A 23,870-nucleotide genomic window follows, 5' to 3' on the forward strand; every position below is an offset into this window, starting at 1 on the left:
TTCTGAACTAGGTGGAGATGGTCCAGCTAACCCATATACTTACAGTGAGTTCTTCAATTTACATAGACAACTATACTCACAATGTTCTGATTAGCTACTTTGGAAGCTGCCTTATTCATTCCCATCATGCTTTCTCATTGATCTTGTTTCCAGTGAATGGGAGCCATCTTCCTAGAGCCCCCAAAGTCATTTTAGTGTTTGGTTGGTATAACCTAGATTCTAGAGGCAAAAGTCACCTGAGAGACACAATGCTGTAGCTGATATAAGAGTAGGTCTTTGGCAATAGTTATTGAGGTATGTTGTAGATATCATTGTATGGCCAGAAAGAGTGGTCTACACCTCAGTATTGGTTCTTGGTCAATGTATCAAGAGAGGAGAACCTAGAAAATATTTTCCCCTGAAAGCTGCTTCCTATTCAATGTGAGGAGATCACTGATAGAGCTGAAAGATTGGCTTGGGTTTAAATTTATGGATTATTTATGCTCTCTCCCACCCCTTGGTTTAGATTGGTTTTGAATTTGCAGCAATAAAGAGAAAAGCACCATAATATTAAATACAATAAGTACTCCTAGAGATGTCATTTATATTTATAATCCTGAGTGAGGCCTTTATATCTTATAGTACATTTATACATTTTTGTGGGGATTTTTTTCCTTATGAGGCTATGTTAAATTTTCACTCTATGCAAATATATGTGGATATGTATGGTGCATTTATTATTTTAAATCCCACTGGGAGTCTGCTGATTGTCCGTCTGCCCCCTCTCTCTTTTTTCACATTTCTATTCATCTGTTGCTTGTTTTTTTTCCTTCCTCCCTCCAGCATGTTTATGCATTCAGAGAAGAGTCTTCTGGGAAAGTAATGGAAGGGAAAAGCTTGTGATTTATCATTACACTATAATGGGTGCCCTGCTTCCGCTGAAGAAGGTCAACGTCTCTTAGAGATACCACAGTCCCTCCTTATTAACGTTCTGTTCCCACTAATGGCTTGGGGTAGGGCAGCCAGGTCTTACAAGGAAAGCATTTAGGAAGAGCACTTTGTTTAATGGAAGCTGGGGTGTTCTACGGGGACACACATAGCACCAGGCTCTTTGGTGAGAGTGACACATTCACAGATAAAGAATACCCTTTTTCTACCACCCCAGGGGAAAAAAAGAATGGGCTTTTAAAAAATCTGTGTGCCCTTTTCCCTCACTCCCATATTCAGTTGTCTCCATGTCTTTCTGATTCTTATTCTGAAATACCCCTGCAATTATTTCTCATTTCCATTTTCACCAGCCTTCGCCATTTCAGGCTCTCCATCATCTCTCTTTTGCTTTATAATAAAATTCTTTCTCCGGTCTACTCTATTGCTAGTCCCTAAGTCACTGGTTTCATCACATCACTGTTATGTTTAAACCCTTTGCACTTACAATATATAGTTTAATTTTTTTAGCTGAAGCCCTTTCCAGTCTTTCTTCAGTCGCCATCTTCCCTAAGCTGCAACTGCATTGAGCAACCTACTGCCTCTTAAAACTGGAGCCCAAGAGATAAGAGCATGATTGAAAAGTGTGAAGCAGAATAATCTAAAATAATTCAGGTTTAATTGACAAAGAGAATACTACCTTACCCTTTTGAATGTTTTTTGAGCAATGTAGAGATACAGACTACTTTAGTGAATATTCATCTTTATATTTTACCCTTGACACTGTGATTAGCCCATGGTGAGCATTAAAAAAATACATAGTGAATGTTTGAATGAATTAGTCAGTAAATTTCCAAAGTAAGTAAAAATAAAAAAAAGAATTGTGTATGGAGCCTTAATTTCAAAGTATAAAGCCAAGGGATAAGTAGTCTTTTTTTGTCTCAATCCTCTATAATATATATAATGAGCTTCAGAGATTGGTGCCAAAGACTTTGTCCATTTAATATCAGGCAAGTTCATCTTAGTTATTCTCTTTAATATAAATGTTGCATTATAACTGCAAACTTTGTAAAACTTCACGTAGTGATGTGATTTATTATCGCTTTCCAGAAGGGGGTATAAGAGGCAAAATCTTGCCAAGGTCACAAAGGAACTGTACTGGTGTTTACAGACAGGAAGTAGATTCACCATTTTTGAACTTTTTTTTCCAGTTGTCAACCTTAAGTGTTGCAATCAACTGAATCACCTCTGTTGCTGTCTTAATTGACTGATAATCAGATGAAGAACATTGACGCTGTTTTCATACTTATGTTTATTATCGCATAGGTCTGGCCTATTATTTAGCGAATAGTGTCTGTACTATCTCGCTCTCCATTCAGTGTCCTGAATATTTTAAAAATTTAACTGGCCTGTATTATTGAAAAACTGAAAGCACTCTAAGCATCCATCAGATTAGTTAAATAAATGGTGCAAATACACAACAGACTATTATGCAACTATTAAAAAGAATTAAGAGCTAAGTAGGAAAGCTACTTTTTAAGGTAAAAATAATTTCAAAATATTTTTACTGATGATTCTTTTGTGTAAATTTTTTACAGCTGCTTTCACAGCCTCCTCCTCCCCCTGCCCGCCCTCTGCACAAAAATTCAAGAAAGCTAGATAAAAAGTTGTTAATCTGTACCTCTGGAAATAGGACTTGGTGAAGATGCATTAGCTATTTATGGAAGATTATTTGTATTTTGATTTCTTACCATGAACACATTTAATTTTACAGTGAAAATATTAATTAAAAATTCAGAAGCTTCACAGCAACATTGAGTTTAGACCTACAAAATGTGAAATTTTCTTTGCCTACATTTGGCCATCATAGTAAAGGCAGGCATAGGTAAAGAGGGTGTTTTGTCATATGACCAATGAAAGAATTCTAGAGAAGATTAATCAATTGATCTATCTATCTAGGTATCTATCTATCTACCTAATCTATCTTATCTATATATACATAGAGTTAATTTTCACCACGTGATTAGAATTTGCTGCATCTGTACAGGATTTTTGCTTACTTTCCACTCTTCCATTTCTAACTGCGCCTGCTTCTTCCTCCTCTCTCTCTTTCTACTCTCTCCTCTAGGACATTTTCATCAGCTATACGTTGAGGCCATACTCACTGTACTGAATAGAGAAGTATCTGCGGCAACTCTTGCTGCAGGGGGAGTGCATGGACCTCTGGCTGAGGCCTCTTCTCCCACACGGCTGCACAGGTCCATGAGCTCCATGCAGTTTAATGACAGCACCAAGAGGAGATGCTGTCATGCACTTGGGAGACACCGCAACCGGATGAATTTTAAGATCCATTCCATCTCGGGTGTTTTATGCTTCTCTAAGGACTACTGTTATCAAGGATGAAACCATTAGTGAAGGAAAGATGGACATTTTTCCCAACATGGAAAAAGAGAATTTGCCCATGAAAATACCTCTTGTGACTGGGAAATGTTTAAGGGAATTATGTCTCAGCTTAGTCTGGCTCAACAGTAATAATTAATTATAAGTCCTATTATTTATTAGCCTTCCCCAGACCCACAAAGGAATTCAGGCTATATCTCATTCTCTTTCTTGCACTCCTACATGATGGGGAAGGACCCCTGCTTTACTGCATAGGTAGGAGCCAGGCTGGGTTTATGCAATATCTTTCAACCTTTTTTTTCCTTGGAAAAAAAAATATTTACAGGCACAAAGTTGTATTCTAACTCACTTTTTAAAATAAAAAAGAAATTAATTTTAACAGACTCTATTGCTATATAAGGAAAAATATATGATTTATTCCTTTTCTTGATTTAATATGGATTTTTATTCCATGTAGTATTGCTTGCTGAGTGTGAAGACCAAATTCATCTATTACTTTTCAATAAGTTATCATCATTGAATAGAACACAATTGGATACTATTAAATAATTTATTCAATCATTGAAGTTGCCCCCAAAAAATAAACTGTTCAATTCTTCTTTGTATGTAATTAATAATTGTATACAGCAGCAAATAATTTGACATTATTAAGCAATTACCATTTAATTATTTCAGTTAGCAAAATCCATTAAATGCCATTCAATCAATTTTCCTACAATTATGTTATTTAGTAAATTACACCTAATTCACCCTAAAAATCAAGAAAAACTTGAGAAATCACAGTTTTCCCTGCATAATCGTAAGAAAATTCAATATATTAAAGATATTTTTTAAAGATGGGAACTTCAAATAAGGTAAAATTTGATGTTTAAAAAATTTCAATTTCTGATGGATCTATGTCACTTTTCCCTTTTCATGTCAAACTACTACCACAATAAAATATCAAATCTTCTATGAGATGGTAGTGTTTATACATTTAAAAAATCAACTTAAGCCAATTTCAGTTCATCTTTTCCAACTTTGATTTCTTCCATCTCTGCCACCCACAGAATTTGTCTTTCGCTATAGATTTTGGCACTGAATTCATTCAATCTAGTATTTTATCATATAATGCTCTGTAGTTTTCTCATGTACACAAACCCTTTCTTCCATCAAAATGTAACTTCCTTAAGAACAGAAAACTCTGTGTGTGTGTGTGTGTATGTATGCATGTACATGTGCATATGTGTTTTTGTACTCCATTTATTTAACAGATTATTGCACATATGGTGGGAACTGAATTTAATGGAAACAAAATAAATTAGATTGACTATTGGCATGGAGCTTTGACCAAGGCTTATGGAGTTCATTCTGAAGTGGTTATAAGATTTAATTTTAATGATCCCATGTTAAGGTTTATAAAACCAACTATATCTCATTTTTTGGATCAGCTGTTCAATCAGATCTCTGCCTCTAAAGTCTATTTTATTTATTAAGAAAAAAGTAATTAAACATTCAAAATAGTCACTGCTACCATTTCAGCCCCTTGAAAGGACATATAAATGGCTTATAGTCAGATATGATCAAATAAACAACTTGGAACAGAAAGTGTCCAAGTTATGATTCTTTTGGTTGAGTTGAATAGAAATTTCCTGTCTCTTACATTATCCCTTTTAATTCTTCCAATGATTTTATTTTTAAACACTATTTTCAAGTACCTCAGTCTGATCTTACCTCTCCTTCAGTGCAAATTCTACTTTTATTTATTTATTATTTTTAAGATCGAACTCAAATATTTCATCCTTGTGAGGTCTTCCTAACCTACCTTAGACACATTTTTCATCTCCACCTTACAGGGGATCACTTTGTGTCACTCTGTATTGAAGCATTTATCACTTGGAAGGGTAATTAGTAAGGTAGATGTCTGTATTTTTCACTTCTCTTATGCAAGCTCTTTTAGAGAGCAAACACTTTTTATTTTAGTCAGCACATAAACATAGTAAAGACTTGGTATTTGCTGGATGAATACAAGTAACACCTCAAAGACTGAGAAATAGTTTAAATGTAGAGAAGCAACTACACCGTGGTGTACATGATGGAATCTCATCTCAACCTCTTATTGGCTACTCTCCCATTTACACATAATTGATAGAAATGGGAGTAGGGGTGGAGCTGGGATCCAGTAAAGCAGAACAGAGTGCCCCAAATCTCTCCATCTCTTACGTCGTTCCTTCCCATGGTTCACTCTACTCACTGTTTTCTGAAACTCAGATTGTCACAGCCAATATACTCAGCTCTGAGCATATTGGCTCTGCTGCTAGAGTCCATCACCTCAGATTTCAAAACCTCTCCGACTTTTCCCAACACTCCGCCCACCCCAGTTTGATGAAGTCAGGTATAGAACTTTTCCACAGCTGTGCAGATCTGGAGCGCCAGCGGCCCTGCCTGTTTCAATCGGAAAACTTTTTTTCTTTTTCAATACATGTGCTGACTTGTCAACATTGATGGGGTTGGTTTGGTTCCTGCTTTTCACTCAACTAGCCGGGAGCTGCAAGTGTGTTGTTAGCTGTAGGCTAGTTCCTCTTGCCATTTCTAAAACTGCTGTAATGTACTCTGGTTGCCACTGGTGTCAAAACTCAGTGATAGTAAAAAATGAAATAAAACTCTCTCTACCCCACTTAAATTTTCTTTCCAACTTGAAAGGAAAGGAAGCTTCAGCCCATTTGCATTTTAAATTCAAAATTTGTATTTAAAGCACTTAACAGGGTCCTTTGCTTGTTGACAGCTTCCTCTTTAACTTATCCTCGACTGAGCTCAGTAGTGTGTTGTGTCTTAATTTGCAGAATATGTGCACTGGCATAATGTTTAATTAGGCTTCGGTGTCAACTTTAAATCTAACACCATCAGCATCTAATGAAAAAACCAGAAGCACTTGGCCCCTGCATGACAGATCTCTTGCAAGAAATCTACTTCTTCTGACTGAATCACAAAAAGAAAGTGAGGGCAGGGAGGGCAGCCAATGAGAAGAATGTGAACCCAGTTTCATAGATGAGATTTTCCTGTGGTCGTAGTCACAAGACAGAAGAAAATACAGTGGAGACGACTGTTAAGGGAAATCAGATGCACCTTCCCTTATGTAATTAGTAGATTTCTGAACAGATGGGAGTAGATTAAATTTATGCATATAAAATTATTTTCTCATTGGCTAACATCATGGTTTCAGGTAGGCTTCATTTGAATTTAGGGACTATGATAAGAACTGATTGGGAATACAGGAGGTTAGGACATAACCTTTGCCTTCAAGGAGGCTACAACCTAGTCGTTGGGGTAAGACAGATACAAAACAATAAAACCAGGAATGTTATTAGCTGCTGACCTTGGAGAAGGTCCTTAGGTTTTATTAACCTCATTTTCCTCTTCAGTAAAATGTTAATAGTACTAATATCAACCCTGAAGCATTGTCAGGCAGATAACCATATGCAGGTATTATACTTAATTCAGTGCCTAGAACATAGTAAGTGCTCAATATATTTTAGATATTATTATGAGTTACCTGTTCTAATTTTTAGGAGAGTAAAAATTGATGAAACCAGTTTATATATGTTTCCTATTGATGCTAAACAAATTACCACATATATGGTGGCTTAAAACAATACAAATGTATCTTACAGTTCTAGCATCTAGAAGTGCAAAATCAGTTTTACTGGGCTAAAGTCGAGGTGTTGGTAGTCCTTGTTCCTTCTTGAAGCTCTGGGGGATTTCCATTTCCTTGCCTTGACGAGGGTCTGGAAGCCGCCTGCATTCCTTGGAACGTGATTTCTTCCTTACATCACTCCAGCCTCTTGCTTCCATTGTCATTACATCTCCTCCTTCCTTTTAAAGACATTTACCCTTATTATTCAGGGTTCACCCAGATCATCCAGGATAACGTGTCCATCTCAAAATCCTTAACTTAGTCACACTTGAAAATTCCTTTTGTAATGTAAGGTAACATTCACAGGTTTCAGGAATTGGTTCCTGACATCTTTGGGGCTATTACTCATTCTACCATACAGTTTTTTGAGGAAGATTAATCGGGAGGTTGTGTGCAGAATGCTTTCAACTCTACTTCACATATGGAACCTACTCAATCTCACATAATTTCTTAGGAGGCTCCTGGGTGCCCTGGTCTTTTCGGAGTAGTTCATTTCTTAAAGTTCACTTACGTCTTAGAGAAATCACTGAAGAAAGTAAAATTTCATAGATTACCTATTACCCAATGTACGCGTAGAAAGCAGGGATGCCTTTTTTTTTTTTTTTTTTTTTTTTTTTTTTTGCGGTACGCGTGCCTCTCACTGCTGTGGCCTCTGCCGTTGCAGAGCACAGGCTCCGGACGCGCAGGCTCAGCGGCCATGGCTCACGGGCCCAGCCGCTCCGCGGCATGTGGGATCTTCCCGGACCGGGGCACGAACCCGTGTCCCCTGCATCTGCAGACGGACTCTCAACCACTGTGCCACCAGGGAAGCCCAGGGATGCCTTTGATTTGGCACAGGTTGGTTTTTGATTTTATATGATCCAAATGACATCATCAGTATCCTTTGGAAAGAATAGATATAATTCACAGGACTCTTGGTGTTGTTCCAGTAATTCAAAGTCTGCTGACATAACTTGTACCTCTAAATCCTAGATATTTAATCTTTAGAGAACGTACAGACCCAAGGATTATAAAGTTCAATTTTCTCCCTTATCTTTTGGCTTCATCCAAAGCAGCTGATATTCTCTTTCCTCCAAAGTCGTCCCGTTTTAGGTATATTACACATTTTTACACAAGAGGAATTTATTTGGAATTAAGGAGATTTTCCTACTTAATGTATTTAAGCATGCTGAGGGGAAGCTAACAAATCATCTTAATATTGGGAAAGGAGTGGCATACTGACTAATGTGCCTCCATCAACATGGGTACTATTCAGATATTAAAGGGAACTGTGATCAGCTGCTAAAATGATAACTCCCCAGTCCCTCAGGAGTCCCTGCAGCAGCCACAGTCAGGACTGGGCCATTTTGCCAGCTGTTTTGGGGTGATTCTTGTTTTTGGTGAGCGTCTGTGCACATACACACACACACACACACACACACACACACACACACACACACACACACACACCCTCCGTTCAGTTTCTGCCAGGTTCTTAGTGCTCTCATGCACCATGCTACAAGGGCTCACTCTAAATGTTCAGCCCATCTGCTCAGGGAATGGTGCCTTCACCACAATTATCTAATCATATTACAGCAAATATCAAACACAGCATGAATGACAAGGGTGAAGCTATTCAATGTAAAAGGAAGCAGGAGGATCCAGCACAGGCCTGGTGCCAAGTAAGTATCCTAAGTGTAAAATATACACATATATCTTTGAGAGGCAATGGAAGAATAATTAAAAAATCAATATATGAACTGATCTGACATCCTAGTTTACTGAGAAATATCTTAGTTCTGAAAGAAATTGTACAAGATAAGCAGGTATCATGGGGAATAACCATGGATCTGCAATGGCCTCTTGGATTATGCCAGAGCATGGGTTGCAAATTAGTGACCCACTTGTATTTTCTGTCCAATACAACCCAGTGTTTTTAAAACTGAATTTGAATGTCTTTAGACAGGACATGCTCTGTCTGTAAGCCTTACCCTGTTATACCAGCCCCTCTCCCACATTTAGGTTGCCTGCCTGGAACCTGGATACATGTGTTTGCAATGGTAGCTCAAATCTATACTGTATCTTCTGTTGCCCTGTTATTTATAATCTCTAAACTTGGACAGCTTCTATGATCATTCCCAACTGTTGGCCCATCATGGGGAAGACAGACTGGTTAAAGTCGCCCACCACTCTCTCAGCTGCAAGGGGTACATGCAGTTTGTTGGGCAAGACAGACTACATAATTTGCGGGGTTTAGGGCCAAGTGAAAATACGGGGTTCCTTGTTCAAAAATTATTAAAAATTTCAGCAGAACATTAAATGAAGTAGTGGGTCCTTCTAAGGGTGGGACTCTAGGCAACTGTCCATATTGGAAACCCATGAAGCTGGTCTTGATGCCCAGGACTGAGAGGACATCTGTATTTATTTGTTTTTTTGTGATTATTTTTTTTTAAATAAGGCAGTTTTGTAGTCTGTTTTTGTTTTTAACATCTTTATTGGAGTATATTGCTTTATAGTGTTATGTTAGTTTCTGCTATATAGCAAAGTGAATCAGCTAAATGTATACATATATCCCCATATGCCCTCACTCTTGTGTCTCCCTCCCACCCCTCTAGGTGGTCACAAAGCACTGAGCTGATCTCGTTGTGCTATGCGAGCTATTTATTTTACATTTCGTAATGTTTATATGTCAGTGCTTCTCTCTCACTTTGTCCCAGCTTACACTTCCCCCTCTCTGTGTCCTCAAGTCCATTCTCTATGTTTGCATCTTTATTCCTGTCTTGTCCTGAGGTTCACCAGAACCATTTTTATCTTTTTTAGATTCCATATATATGTGTCAGCATATGGTGTTTTTCTCTTTCTGACTTACTTCACTCTGTATGACAGACTGTAGGTCAATCCACCTCACTACAAATAACTCAATTTTGTTTCTTTTTATGCCTGAGTAATATTTCACTGTATATATGTGCCACATCATCTTTATCCATTCATCTGTCAGTGGACACTTTGGTTGCTTCCATATCCTGGCTAATGTTCAATGAACATTGTGGTACATGTATCTTTTTGAATTATGGTTTTCTCAGCATCTATGCCCAGTAGTGGGATTGCTGGGTCATACGGTAATTCTACCTTTAGTTTTATAAGGAACCTCCATACTGTTCTCCATAGTGGCTGTATCAATTTACATTCCCACCAACAGTGCAAGAGGGTTCCCTTTTCTCCACATCCTCTCCAGCAGTTATTGTTTGTGGATTTTTTTGATGATGGACATTCTGACCAGTGTGAGGTGATAACTGTGGTTTTGTGGTTTTGATTCACATTTCTCTAATGATTAGTGATGTTGAGCAACTTTTCATGTGTTTGTTGCCAAACTGTATATCTTCTTCGGAGAAATGTCTAGTTAGATCTTCTGCCCATTTTTGGATTGGGTTGTTTTTTTTGATATTGAGCTGCAAGAGCTACTTGTAAATTTTGGAGATTAATCCTTTGTCAGTTGCTTCATTTGCAAATATTTTCTCCCATTCTGAGGGTTGTCTTTTGGTCTTGTCTATGGTTTCCTTTGCTGTGCAAAAGCTTAAAGTTTCATTAGGTTCTGTTTGTTTACTTTTGTTTTTATTTCCATTTCTCTAGGAGGTGGGTCAAAAAGGATCTTGCTGTGATTTATGTGCAAGAGTGTTCTGCCTATGTTTTCCTCTAAGAGTTTTATAGTGTCTGGCCTTACATTTAGGACTTTAATCCATTTTGAGTTTATTTTTGTGTATGGTGTTAGGGAGTGTTCTAATTTAATTCTTTTACATGTAGCTGTCCAGTTTTCCCAGCACCACTTTTTTTTTTTTTTCCAGCACCACTTTTTGAAAAGGTTGTCTTTTCTCCATTGTATATTCTTGCCACCTTTATCAAAGATAAGGTGACCATATGTGTGTGGGTTTATCCCTGAGTTTTCTATCCTATTCCATTGATCTATATTTCTGTTTTTGTGCCAGTACCATACTGTCTTGATTACTGTAGCTTTGTAGTATAGTCTGAAGTCAGGGAGCCTGATTCCTTCAGCTCCATTTTTCTTTCTCAAGATTGCTTTGGCTATTCGGGGTCTTTTGTGTTTCCATACAAATTGTAAAATCTTCTGTTCTAGGTCTGTGAAAAATGCCATTGGTAGTTTAATAGGGATTGCATTGAATCTGTAGATTGCTTTGGGTAGTATTGTCATTTTCACAATATTGATTTTTCTAATCCAGTAACATGTTATATGTCTCCATCTGTTTGTATTCGCTTCAATTTCTTTCATCAGTGTTTTATAGTTTTCTGCATACAGTTCTTTTGTCTCCTTAGGTAGGTTTATTCCTAGGTAATTTTTTCTTTTTGATGCAGTGGTAAATGGGAGTGTTTCCTTAATTTCTCTTTCAAATATTTGTCGTTAGTGTATATGAATACCAGAGATTTCTGTGCATTGATTTTGTATCCTGCTGCTTTACCAAATTCATTGATTAGCTCTAGTAGTTTTCTGGTAGCATCTTTAGGATTCTCTATGTATAGTATCATGTCATCTGCAAGCAGTGACAGTTTTGAATCTTCTTTTCCGATTTGGATTCCTTTTACTTCTTTTTGTTCTCTGATTGCTGTGGCTAAAACTTCCAAAACTATGTTGAATAATAGTGGTGAGAGTGGGCAACTTTGTCTTGTTCCTGATCTTAGAGGAAACGGTTTCAGTTTTTCACCATTGAGAATGATGTTGGCTCTGGGTTTTCCATAGATGGCCCTTATTATGTTGAGGTAAGTTCCTTCTGTGCCCACTTTCTGGAGAGGTTTTATCATAAATGGGTGATGAATTTTGTCAAAAGCCTTTTCTGCATCTACTGAGATTATCATATGGTTTTTATCCTTTAGTTTGTTAATATGGTGTATCACATTGATTCATTTGTCTATTTTGAAAAATGCTTGCATTCCTGGGATAAACCCCCGTTGATCATGGTGTATCATCCTTTGAACGTGCTGTTGGATTCTGTTTGCTAGTATTTTGTTGAGGATTTTTGCATCTATATTCACCAGTGATATTGGCCTGTAGTTTTCTTTTTTTGTGACATCTTTGTCTGGTTTTGGCCTCAGGGTGGTGGTGGCCTCATAGAATGAGTTTGGGAGTGTTCCTGCCTCTGCTATATTTTGGAAGAGTTTTAGAAGGCTTGGTGTTAGCTCTTCTTTAAATGTTTGTTAGAATTCACCTGTGAAGCAATCTGATCCTGGTCTTTTGTTTGTTGGAAGATTTTTAATCACAGTTTCAATTTCAGTGCTTGTGATTGGTCTGGTCATATTTTCTATTTCTTCCTGGTTCAGTCTTGGAAAGTGGTACTTTTCTAAGAATTTTTCCATTTCTTCCAGGTTGTCCATTTTATTTGCATATAGTTACTTGTAGTAGTCTCTCATGATCCTTTGTATTTCTGCAGTGCCAGTTGTTACTTTTTCATTTCTAATTCTGTTGGTTTGAGTCTTCTTTTTCTTCTTGATGAGTCTTGCTAATGGTTTATCAATTTTGTTTACCTTCTCAAAGAACCAGCTTTTACTTTTATTGATCTTTGCTATTGTTTCCTTCATTTCTTTTTCATATTTATCTGATCTGATCTTTATGATTTCTTTCTTTCTGCTAATTTTGGGTTTTCTTTGTTCTTCTTTCTCTAATTGCTTTAGTTGTAAGATTAGATAGTTTATTTGAGATTTTTCTTTTTCTTGAGGTAGGATTGTATTGCTATAAACTTCCCTCTTAGAACTGCTTTTGCTGCATCCCATAGGTTTTGGGTCATCCTGTTTTCATTGTCATTTGTTTCTAGGTATTTTTTGATTTCCTCTTTTATTTCTACAGTGATCTCTTGGTTATTTAGTAATGTATTGTTTAGCCTCTATATGTTCATATTGTTTACATTTTTTCCCTGTAATTGATATCTAATTTCATAGCATTGTGGTCAGAAAAGATGCTTGATATGATTTCAATTTTCTTAAATTTACTGAGGCTTGATTTGTGACCCAAGATTTGATCTATCCTGGAGAATATTCCATGAGCACTTCAGAAGAAAGTGTATTCTGTTGTTTTTGGATGGAATGTCTTACAAATATCAAGTCCACCTGGTCTAATGTGTCATTTAAAGCTTGTGTATCCTTATTTCTTTTCATTTTGGATGATCTGTCCATTGGTGAAAGTAGGGTGTTAAAAGTTCCCTAGTATTATTGTGTTATCATTGATTTCTCCTTTTATGGCTGTTAACATTTGCCTTATGTATTGAGGTGCTCCTACGTTGGGTGCATAAATATTTACAATTGTTATATCTTCTTCTTGGATTGATCCCTTGATCATTATGTAGTGCCTTTCTTTGTCTCTTGTAATAGTCTTTATTTTAAAGTCTATTTTGTCTGATATGAGAATTGCTACTCCAGCTTTATTTTGATTTCCATTTGCATGGAATACCTTTTTCCATCCCCTAACTTTCAGTCTGTATGTGTCCCTAGGTCTGAAGTGGCTCCCTTGTTGACAGCATACATATGGGTCTTGTTTTTGTATCCATTCAGTCAGTCTATGTCTTTTGGTTGGAGCATTTAATCCATTTACATTTAAGGTAGTTATTGATATGTATGTTCCTATTACTACTTTCTTAATTGTTTTGGGTTTATTATTGTAGGTCTTTTCCTTCTCTTGTGTTTCCTGCCTAGAGAAGTTTCTTTAGCATTTGTTGTAAAGCTTCTTTGGTGGTGCTGAATTCTCTTAACTTTTGCTTGTCTGTAAAGATTTTAATTTCTCCATTGAATCTTAATGAGATCCTTGCTGAGTAATCTTTGTTTTAAGTTCTTCCCTTTCATCACTTTAAATACGTCCAGCCACCCTCTTCTGGCTTCCAAAGTTTCTGCTGAAAGATCAGCTGTTAACCTTATGGGGATTCCTGTGTATATTATTTGTTGCTTTTCCCTTGCTCCTTTTAATATTTTTCTTTGTATTTAATTTTTGATAGTTTGATTAATATGTATCTGGCATGTTTATCCTTGGATTTATCTTGTATGGGACTCTCTGCACTTCCTGGACTAGGGTGACTATTTCCTTTCCCATGTTAAGGAAGTTTTCAACTATGATCTCTTCAAATGTTTTCTCAGCCCGTTTCTTTTTCTCTTCTTCTTCTGGGACCCTTATAATGTGAATGTTGGTGCATTTAATGCTGTCCCAGAGATCTCTGAGTCTGTTCCCAATTCTTTTCATTCTTTTTTCTTTATTCTACTCTGTGGCAGTTATTTCCAGTATTTTATTTTCTAGCTCATTTATCTGTTTTTCTGGTTCAGTTATTCTGCTATTGATTCTAGAGTATTTTTAATTTCATTTACTGTGTTGTTCATCATTGTTTGTTTCCTCTTCATTTCTTCTAGGTTCTTGTTAATCGTTTTTTGCATTTTCTTCATTCTATTTCAGAGATTTTGGATTAACTTTACTGTCATTACTCTGAATTCTTTTTCAGCTAGACTGCCTATTTCCTCTTCATTTGTTTGGTCTGGTGGGTTTTTAACTTGCTTCTTCAACTGCTGCCTATTTCTCTGTATTCTCATTTTCTTTAACCTACTGTGTTTGTGGTCTCCTTTACTCAAGCTGCAGTTTTGTATTTCCCATTATTTTTATTGTCTGCCCCCAGTGGTTGAGTTTGGTCCAGTAGCTTTTGTAGGCTTCCTGGTGTAGGTGACTGGTGCCTGTGTTCTGGTGGGTGGGGCTGGATCTTGTCTTTCTGGTGGGCAGGGCCATGTCCAGTGGTGTGTTGGGGTGTGTATGAGCTTAGGATGACTTTAGGCAGCCTGTCTGCTATGGGTTGGGTTGTGTTCCTGTCTTGCTCATTGTTTGGCATGGGCCTTGCAGTACTGGAGCTTGCTGGCCGTTGGGTGGAGCTGGGTCTTAGTGTTGAGACAGAGATCTCTGGGAGACCTCTCACTGATGATATTATATGGGGCCGGGAGGTTTCTGGTGGTCCAATGTCCTGGACTCAGCTCTCCCACCTCAGAGGCTCAGGCCCGACACCCGGCCGGAGCACCAAGACACTGCCAGCCACATGGCTCAGAAGAAAAGGAAGGGAAAAAAGAAAAAAAAACAAAAAACGAACAGATATAACCCCAAACCAAATGGTAATAACAATACTAAACAGACAAAATCACACAAAGAAACATACACACACACACTCATAAAAAGAAAACAGATGAAAAAAATGGACAGAACCCTAAGACAAGTGTTACAAGCAAATCTAAACAGACAAGATCACACAAAGAAACATACACATACACACTCACAAAAAGAGAAAAAAGGAAAAAAAATAATAAAAAATAACAAAAAATAAAATTAAAAATAATAAGAATTTAAGAAAATTAAGGAAGAGAGTAACCAAACCAATAAACAAATCCACCAATGATTACAAGTACTAAAAACTAAACTAAGGTAAATTTAAAACCAGAAACCAATCAGATGCAGAAAGTAAACCCCAAGTCTACATTTGCTCCCAGAGTTCACCGCCTCAATTTTGGGAACATTCGTTGTCTAATCAGGTATTCTTCAAGTGCAGGGTTTTTCAGTTTGATTGTGGGGATTTAGTCTGCGTTCCTGAGGCTACTCTGGGAAATTTCCCTTTCTCTTCTTTGGTCGCACAGCTCCTGGGGTTCAGCTTTGGTTTTGGACCCACCTCTTCATGTAGGCTGCCCTTAGGAGTCTGTTCCCTACCCAGACAGGAGAGAGTTAAAGCAGCAGCTGATTATGGCTCTCTTGCTCTCTCAGGCCAGGGAGAGGGAGTGGTGTAGTAGTCATAATTGGAATGCAGGGCGAGCCTGCAGCGGCAGAGGCTGGTGTGACATTGCAACAGCTTGAGGCACACCATGTGTTCTCCTGGGGGAAGTTGTCCCTGGATCATGGGACCCTGGCAGTGGTGTGCTGCACGTGCTCCCAGGGCAGTGTGGGTAGTGGCTTGTGCTTGCACACAGGATTCTTGGTGGCAGTGGTGGTGGTGTCAGTGGTCATGCATATGTCTGGGGTCCAAGCTGATAGCTGTGGCTCGTGCCCATCTCTGGAGCTTGATTAGGCAGTACTCTGTCTTATGTGGGCACACAGAGTGGGAATCGCCTCTCCTTGTGTGCCTCAAAACATTGGTCTTTTGTCTCTTAGGCAGGTCCAGACATTTCCTGGACTCCCTTCCAGCTAACTGTGGTGTGCTAGACCCCTTCAGGCTGTTTTCATGCAGCCAACCCCAGTCCTCTCCCTGGGGTCTGACCTCCAAAGCCCGAGCCTCAGCTCCCAGCCGCCACCCACCCTGATGGGTGATCAGACAAGCATCTCAGGTCAGTGAGTGCTTGTCAGCACTGACCCTCTGTGCAGGAATCTCTCCGCTTTGCCCTCTGCACCCCCGTTGCTGCACTCTCCTCCATGGATCTGAAGCTTCCCCCCCTCCCACACCCCATCCCTGCCAGTGAAAGGGCTCCCTAGTGTGTGGAAACTTTTCCTCCTTCACAGCTCCCTCCCACAGGTGCAGGTCACTTCCCTATTCTTTTGTCTCTGTTTTTTCTTTTTTCTTTTGCCTTACCCAGGAGAGTTTCTTGCCTTTTGGGAAGTCTGAGGTCTTCTCCCAGCATTCAGTAGGAGTTGTTCCACATGTAGATGCATTTTTGATGTATTTGTGTGGAGGAAGGTGATCTCCACGTCTTACTCCTCTACCATCTTGAAGGTCCTCGCTGAGAGGACGTCTTTAGTCTAAATTTTCCAGCAAACAGGCTTCTCTATGCCCTAGTCACTCCAGCACAAATGTAGTGTCCATAGAATGGGAGAAATTTGGGGCCCTTATCTACATTTTACCTGCCCAGAAGGAAAAACAAATTTGGTGACCTGAGGTTTCACTTGTTAGGGACAATAAGAGCAGCAATCTTTATTTTCAATTATTTCTGGCAAATCTCTTGATTTGTTGAGACCAAAACCCTAAATAGATTATCATTATCTAAAAGACAAGGGCCATATAATACATCATTTCTTTGTCACTTTAGTGGCAACATTGAAAAAAAAAAAACTTACTTCCATGGATCTTATAATTTACATTTATTATAATAATTGGAAGTTGAAAGGAGCCAGAGAACAATGGGTTGTGTTATGAAGAGACATTCAGTATGGCAGAAGAGCTCAGTACCTTTTCATATTATCAGAAATCTCTACACTGGAAAAAAGATAAAAGGATCTCCAGTTAAACCTGGAAGATGGATTGCAAATGATCTCTGCTCCCTCCTGGAATTTCACTAGAATTATATAGAAAAAAATTTAAATAAATATAAGTTGATAAATTCAAAAGAATAGAAAACATGGTAACAGATAGAAGATAAAGATAGCATTTTGGAAAAGAGAAAGCATATGGACTGCATACAACATACTTAACAGAGCAAAAATATCCAAAACCCAAGCCTTCAGAGAAAGAACCAAGGAGAAGCAACCCAATTTAAGGTTTAGAACTCTAGAAAGTCACCAGCTATATCTGAAGGGGGGTGGGATACAAAGGGACTGAAATGGGAAGATTGCTTAAAAGTATGTTTGAAGTCCTGTTGATCCCCAATGCCATCTTCCATCCCTCTTAGGTAGGTTGTTGCTTTCTCCCCATATTGGCAGGAGGTAAGAGAGAAATCATCTTCTACATAGAGATATTGGTCTCTTCCTCACTGGGTTCATCCCCATTATGTTCATAGTAGCTTGACATGGTACCAATGGGAAAGTCAGTAGAATTGCTAACATGGGTGCTGAAATCATATTGGCCATAGTCAGATACAGAGTGATCATCCACATGGTTTTTTATTAGAGTGACCATAATTTAGGATTCAAACCAGCACACTTTTGTAAGTGAAAGGAGAGTGATAAAATAACTGTCAGGGATTAATTTATGTACAAGAAGCATAAACCACCAATGTTCCATGTGACCAAGATATATGGTCACCCTATTTAGCTTATATTGATTATTTTTAGATTGATATCAAAATAATAACATAAAACAATTTAAAAATTCCTGTAGAAGATTATTTCTTTCAGATAATCTACATCTGGCAAACAGTATTATAGAGGTTATTCCAGCATTAAAAAGAAAATTGGATGAGAAAATCCTCTGAGATTTAATTATCCTGTGAGTGAAAAATAGAAAAAAATATGTAAGTTTAAGAGCATGATTTTTAGGTAGAAAATACTCAGCTACGATATGGTGTTCATGATAACATTTTCCTTAACATATCTAGTGATTTGTATAAATAATTCCATGTCTGCATCTGGGTATTGGCTTGAGGTCAAGACCTTGTCCCTCTCCCCTGGCCCATGATTCTCCACTATATATTTTTCTTTTCTCATGATCTTTCATCTTTGTTTAAAGGATCAGTTTTCTCTCCCCCATCAAGCCCACTTCCTGCATAAAGCTGGGACCAGGACACTGCAGAAGGGCCAGCACCTCCTAACAGGCTGGGTGAGGGGGCAGCCAGGTGATGAATGGATGCATGTGGAGCAAGGTAATAAACCAGCACCCCAGTCATGTAATCTTCCATTAAAATGAAATGCATACCAGGCATGCGGCGTTTCTGCAGCTTGTACCCTCTCCCATAGAAGATCATGAATAAAAGAGGGAAGTGTACTGCTGACAGATGCCAGCATGCATAAAGGACACTTCCTATAAAGGAAAAGCTCCGGCTAACAGATGGACTAAAGATGTGAGATGCAGAAAGATTTACCAATCTAAATAATTCAAGGGAATGTCGTATGGCAAGCTAGCGCTTTTCAGAGGGAGCCAGCAGAAGGTGCAGATGGAAAGGCAGGCCAAGCCTTTCCCATAAACCCATTAAGAACAGTCCTTGTCTGAGCGACAGTATGTCGCAGAAGGCCCAGGGAGAGGCCGGCAGATGAGAAATTTGCTTCTAGAGTTTGTTCTGCAAGGTCAAGAGCATATTTAATAGTGAACGTTGTGGCATTTAATGAGAGTGAAAAAGCGGTGTTGTATGTTTTGCTGCTTGTCCTCCTGCCATCTTCAAAACTCCTCCATTCCTATGTTCTTTGTCTTGTCAGAACTAAAATGATGGAAGGTAAAAATGTCCAAAGCCCTTGCGAGAGGTCCAGCAAGTCTCCACCTTCTTCGTGCTTGATAGTCAGATATGCATTCTGGGCCTAAAAGCCAAATTTTAAGGAGCAGCACTGCTTCCTATAAATGTTTCTCAGAAACACACGACTATTCTGTCTCCCCAGCCCCTGTTGATACTTGCTGTCTGCCTACTCATGAAATGTTCAATCCTGTGTTATCACACACTGTTAGGTTTATTGACATGTACCGGACCTCTCATCCAGACTGCATCATGCTCAACTTGAAAAAAAAAAAAAAAGACTCTTCCTCTCTACTAAGACTTGCTCTGAGCAGGTACCCAATAAATACTTCCTGATAGTGGAACCCCTTCAACTGAAAGGAGTCCTTGTGCCAAAATGTTAACATCTCAGGCAAAGGGAGGAATGACCGGAACATCGTACAGCGCATTGGACAGGAGAGGTGGCCGAAACCACATACAGCCCTGGTTTTCCGGGCTACCCTAGGCAAGACAAAGCCTTCATTCCTTAACTGTAAAACACATAATTTAACAAACCAATTTCTGAGCCCCTTCCCAGCTTCACTTCTTAGTTATATCAGGATCAAATAGACTTTCAGTTATCTGGTAATCTCTGGATCAGTGGCTCACAAACTTTCCCTCAATAACCATTGCTGTACCGTGCAAAGGTGTTTACATGCATGTTCCAAGATGAAAAACCTAAAGATCATGGGGTAAAATCTTTGTTTAATTTATTTTAAGCTAATAAAGGACTGCTTCTTATTTTGAGACTGTACTCATTTTTTTTCAGATTTTATGTCCTTATATGAAATGAAATAAATAGTAAGATAGTAGATTTTGCTTTGTTTAAAGTTTCTATTGTGAAGAAAGGTAAGTTGACGACCCTGTGTCTGATCCCCCTACCCATCTGCATACAAATCTTTTCTTGCTAGTTGTCTTAGTTTTATTGATTATGAAACTTAAAAGTCCTAGAACTACTGGTGTAAGCCAAGAAAGAAGCCAAGGATTCCTTTTCTTCCAACAAAGTATCTTTCCTGCCCACAGTGAATAGCCTTTGAGAAATAAATATTGATTGTATGGGTTGTTGTGAATGTAGTTTGCCAATTACCAAAAATCATGTGTTTATAAAGCCATGCAAAAAATCAAATTGATTTTTTGTGAGTCCTATTTCCCAGTTCCCTAAATTATCAATTCAAACAGTTTTCTTTTTCTGATTAATTTTCACCTAACAGCAGCTGCCCATACTCCTCTCCCCTCAACCTCAACTCTCCAACAATTGCATGAGTTAATAATCTAAAACCCATCAAAAAACTCAAGGAAAGCAACTCAGGAAAGGAGCTCCGAGATTGATCCTCTGTAAAGTAGAGAATCTTTTTAAGTCATCTTTCATTTGTTCACTTTGTTTATAAATATCACCTATCTTGTAGAAAACTCCATTGTCTTGGATTACATTAGAAATCAGTTGTTAGTTTGCCTGTTGACTCCTGTGCTACTTACCTTGAGTTCCTTTTCCGTTAACACTCAAGTATGCATGCCTGTGTGTGTGTCTGTGTTCAGCACTGATCTGGGAAAGTTTTCTTCTTCCATTTTTCTCATTTTTTTTTAATCCTTTTTGACCTGGGACAATTTAGAGTATATTCCACTGGGAACAAAGGCACAAAGTTTACAGATTTGAAGTAATGGCCATAGTTACCCTCTCTGTGTCCTTGGCATTGGAATCGGCACAAATAGCTTCATCCATTTCTGATGTGATGTATCACCACTTTGATGACCAACAATGCAGTGTTTCATGGTGTTGATATGAGTTGATATCCACTTGCTTATCACATCCCACAAAGAAGTTCTTCCTGGCAACAATGTACAGCGGTCAATTTTTTTTTTTTTTTTTTTTTTTTTGTGGTACGTGGGCCTCTCACTATTGTGGCCTCTCCCGTAGCGGAGCACAGGCTCTGGATGCGCAGGCTCAGCGGCCATGGCTCACGGACCTAACTGCTCCGTGATATGTGGGATCTTCCCGGACCGGGGCACAAACCCGTGTCCCCTGCATCGGCAGGCAGACTCTCAACCACTGTGCCACCCAGGAAGCCCCCGTGGTCAATTTTTTAAACCCTCTGACAGTTCTTAGTATTATAAAAGGCTTTTATTCTAACCTCACCAAATCCTTTACCAGCTCTTATTACCTGGAACCTTAGTGAAGGCAGAAAGGGCAGATATCAATCTTGAGCCAGCTGTTAGAGGTGAAAAAGGAGTGTATTGCTCATTTTTATTTATTTTTTTAATCAGGGCACTCCCTGTTTGAGGTCACAAGGGCATTTCCATTTAATAAATTACTAGAATTAGAACTCTGAGTGGTCTTGACTTCTAAACTTTGAAGACTCCCATGTACTGAAAAAGACGCTGAATTTTTGTTTATTTTCTTTTCTCCTGTCATCACCAAGTCACTAGGTAAAAGCTGTGTGTGCAATTATAAGTGAGTTGCCCTGGGTACAGCCCGGCCTGGACCCATGGAAGTCCCCCAAATTTTGGTTATTTTAAGAATCTTAAAAGTATTGCTTCACATTAGCCCCAGGAATCAAATGAGAAAACCATGAAGATAAAACCAACCAGTTATCTCATGTAGGAATTCAGCTGTTACTGCCTTATAAGCAGCTCTTTTTGGTAAAATTTTCTGTCATGAAGGTTATGACAAATTATAAATTTCCTCTTCCAGTTTGCATTTAGATATTTCCCATCAAACTTTCAAAACTAAATTTGTAAAGATCTGTTGCTTTAAAGTGTGAGAGTAAAAGTTAAACAGCAACAGTACATTATTTATAGATGCCAACATTGTTTTATTTTCAAGAACTCTGTTAGAGAGAAATCAGAACTCTTCTCTGAGGAAATGCAGGCAAGAAATGAGACAGAGATCTCGGTTTTGAAGGTATCCAACAGGGCCTCAACCAATAGCCCTCCTGTTAAGGGCCATTAGCCTATCAGCTCTACCCACAAACAATCAGAGTTTTAGTGTCTTACTCTTAAAAATGAACGGCTCAGCAGAATCCAGAATCACTAGACATTTGATGAAAGCCCTTAAAATGTAAGTTAGTGCCCAATACATACAAACAGGAAAGAAAGAAGAAAGAAGGGAAAGAGGGAGAGAGAGAGGAAGAAAGAAACTTGGAGGAAAATCACAAGGAATAGAAGAAAAAAAACACTGTAATTCATATCCAAATAGATATTGATTCCACGAATAAAATAAGGACAGGATTCTATGTACAGGAACTTTCAAAGAGTAAAAAGTCCCAAAAAAACTAAAAAAAGAGAAAAAAAAATAACAAAGGAATATGATAAGACAAATTATAAAATTTGAGGATCAATGCCTAGAATCAAACATCTGAATAATAGTTCTAGAAAGAGAACAAGGAAACAGAGGAGAGGACCTTACCAAAATACTGACATAATGTATTCCCCCAAAGTCAGGGAGATAAATATAAACATTGAAAGGGCCCATTAAGAGCCCATCACAGTGAAAGGAAACAGATTTCCATCAAGGCCCACTGTGGTGAAGCTGAGAACACCAGAAATGACCCAGACAGCTTTTGGAGAGAATAAATAGGTCTCGTACAAAGGATTGGGAATCAGGGTGGCATTTTACATCATAGAAACACTGAAAGTCAGACACCAATGGAAAAGTTAGGAGACAAAATAGTCTTGAAATTTCTACCTAGAATTCTTATTCAGCTGAACCAATCAGATGGTAAGGTAGAATGAAAACCCTGTCAAGAACAAAAGGTCTCAACATTTTATTTCCCATACACACTTTCTCAGAAGGAAGATACCCTACTCCCACACAAGAAGGAAACTAAGTAAGAAGACATGAGAACCAGGGAAATGGGCATCTAACACAGGGCAGGAGCAATCAGCCAGGATGTTGCTGGAGTGCTAGTCCTGGAGAGTAATCCTTTTATGGGAGCCAGGGGCAACATGGTTCAGTAGGAATGTCCTCCAAACCAACAATAAAACAAATCAGAATGGACAGGTTACTTGCTGCATTTGACCATTCTGGGGGTAGTTTTAACCATCAGAGGTTTCAGGACAACTTTGCCGTAAGATCACACCTGAAAAACAAGGCAATGATTATTAAGAAACAAAATATTGGAAGTGTATTCACAACGCAATCTGTGGCCAAGCAATAATTCCATCATTTCGTAAACACTGCCTATAGATTTCACTAAAATTGTGAAATGTTCACATTGTGAAAAATGGAGAATGGTATATAGGTGTGTGAATGTGTGGACCTAAGAGAATGAACTCAATCTCCACTTTACACATGATAAAGTCAAAAGATAATGTCGAAAAATGCAAAATTAACAAATATCAGTACAAGCAGGTTATTAACTTCATGGAAATCAATTCCAAAAGAAATTGCTAAAAAGCTGAAAGTCATTGCTTCTTGGAAGTGGGCCTTGGATTGGGACAGTGCTGTGGTAAACTGTTGTCTTTCATTAGATCTTATAAAAAGTATTTGTCAGTTTAAATCATGAATTTTATACATAAGGTATATGTATATATTTCAGCACAGTCTATCATATATCAATGATATATGTAGGTCAATACATTTTGCTGTGAAAAACAAGAAAAATAATGAGAAAATATGTTGGCATAAAAACAAAATGGTTCACTTTGTAATTTTAAGTGAAAGGCCACGGTGAATAATGCATACATGATCACATAAACTTAATTTTCCTGACAAGTATTAAGATATGTCTCTATCTTATACACAAATATAGTAATAATAGCTTGTATTATACGCAAATATCCCCGCACAAATACCCTTCAG

Source organism: Phocoena sinus, chromosome 1, assembly GCF_008692025.1.
Source record: "Phocoena sinus isolate mPhoSin1 chromosome 1, mPhoSin1.pri, whole genome shotgun sequence".
Classification (NCBI taxonomy): domain Eukaryota; kingdom Metazoa; phylum Chordata; class Mammalia; order Artiodactyla; family Phocoenidae; genus Phocoena; species Phocoena sinus.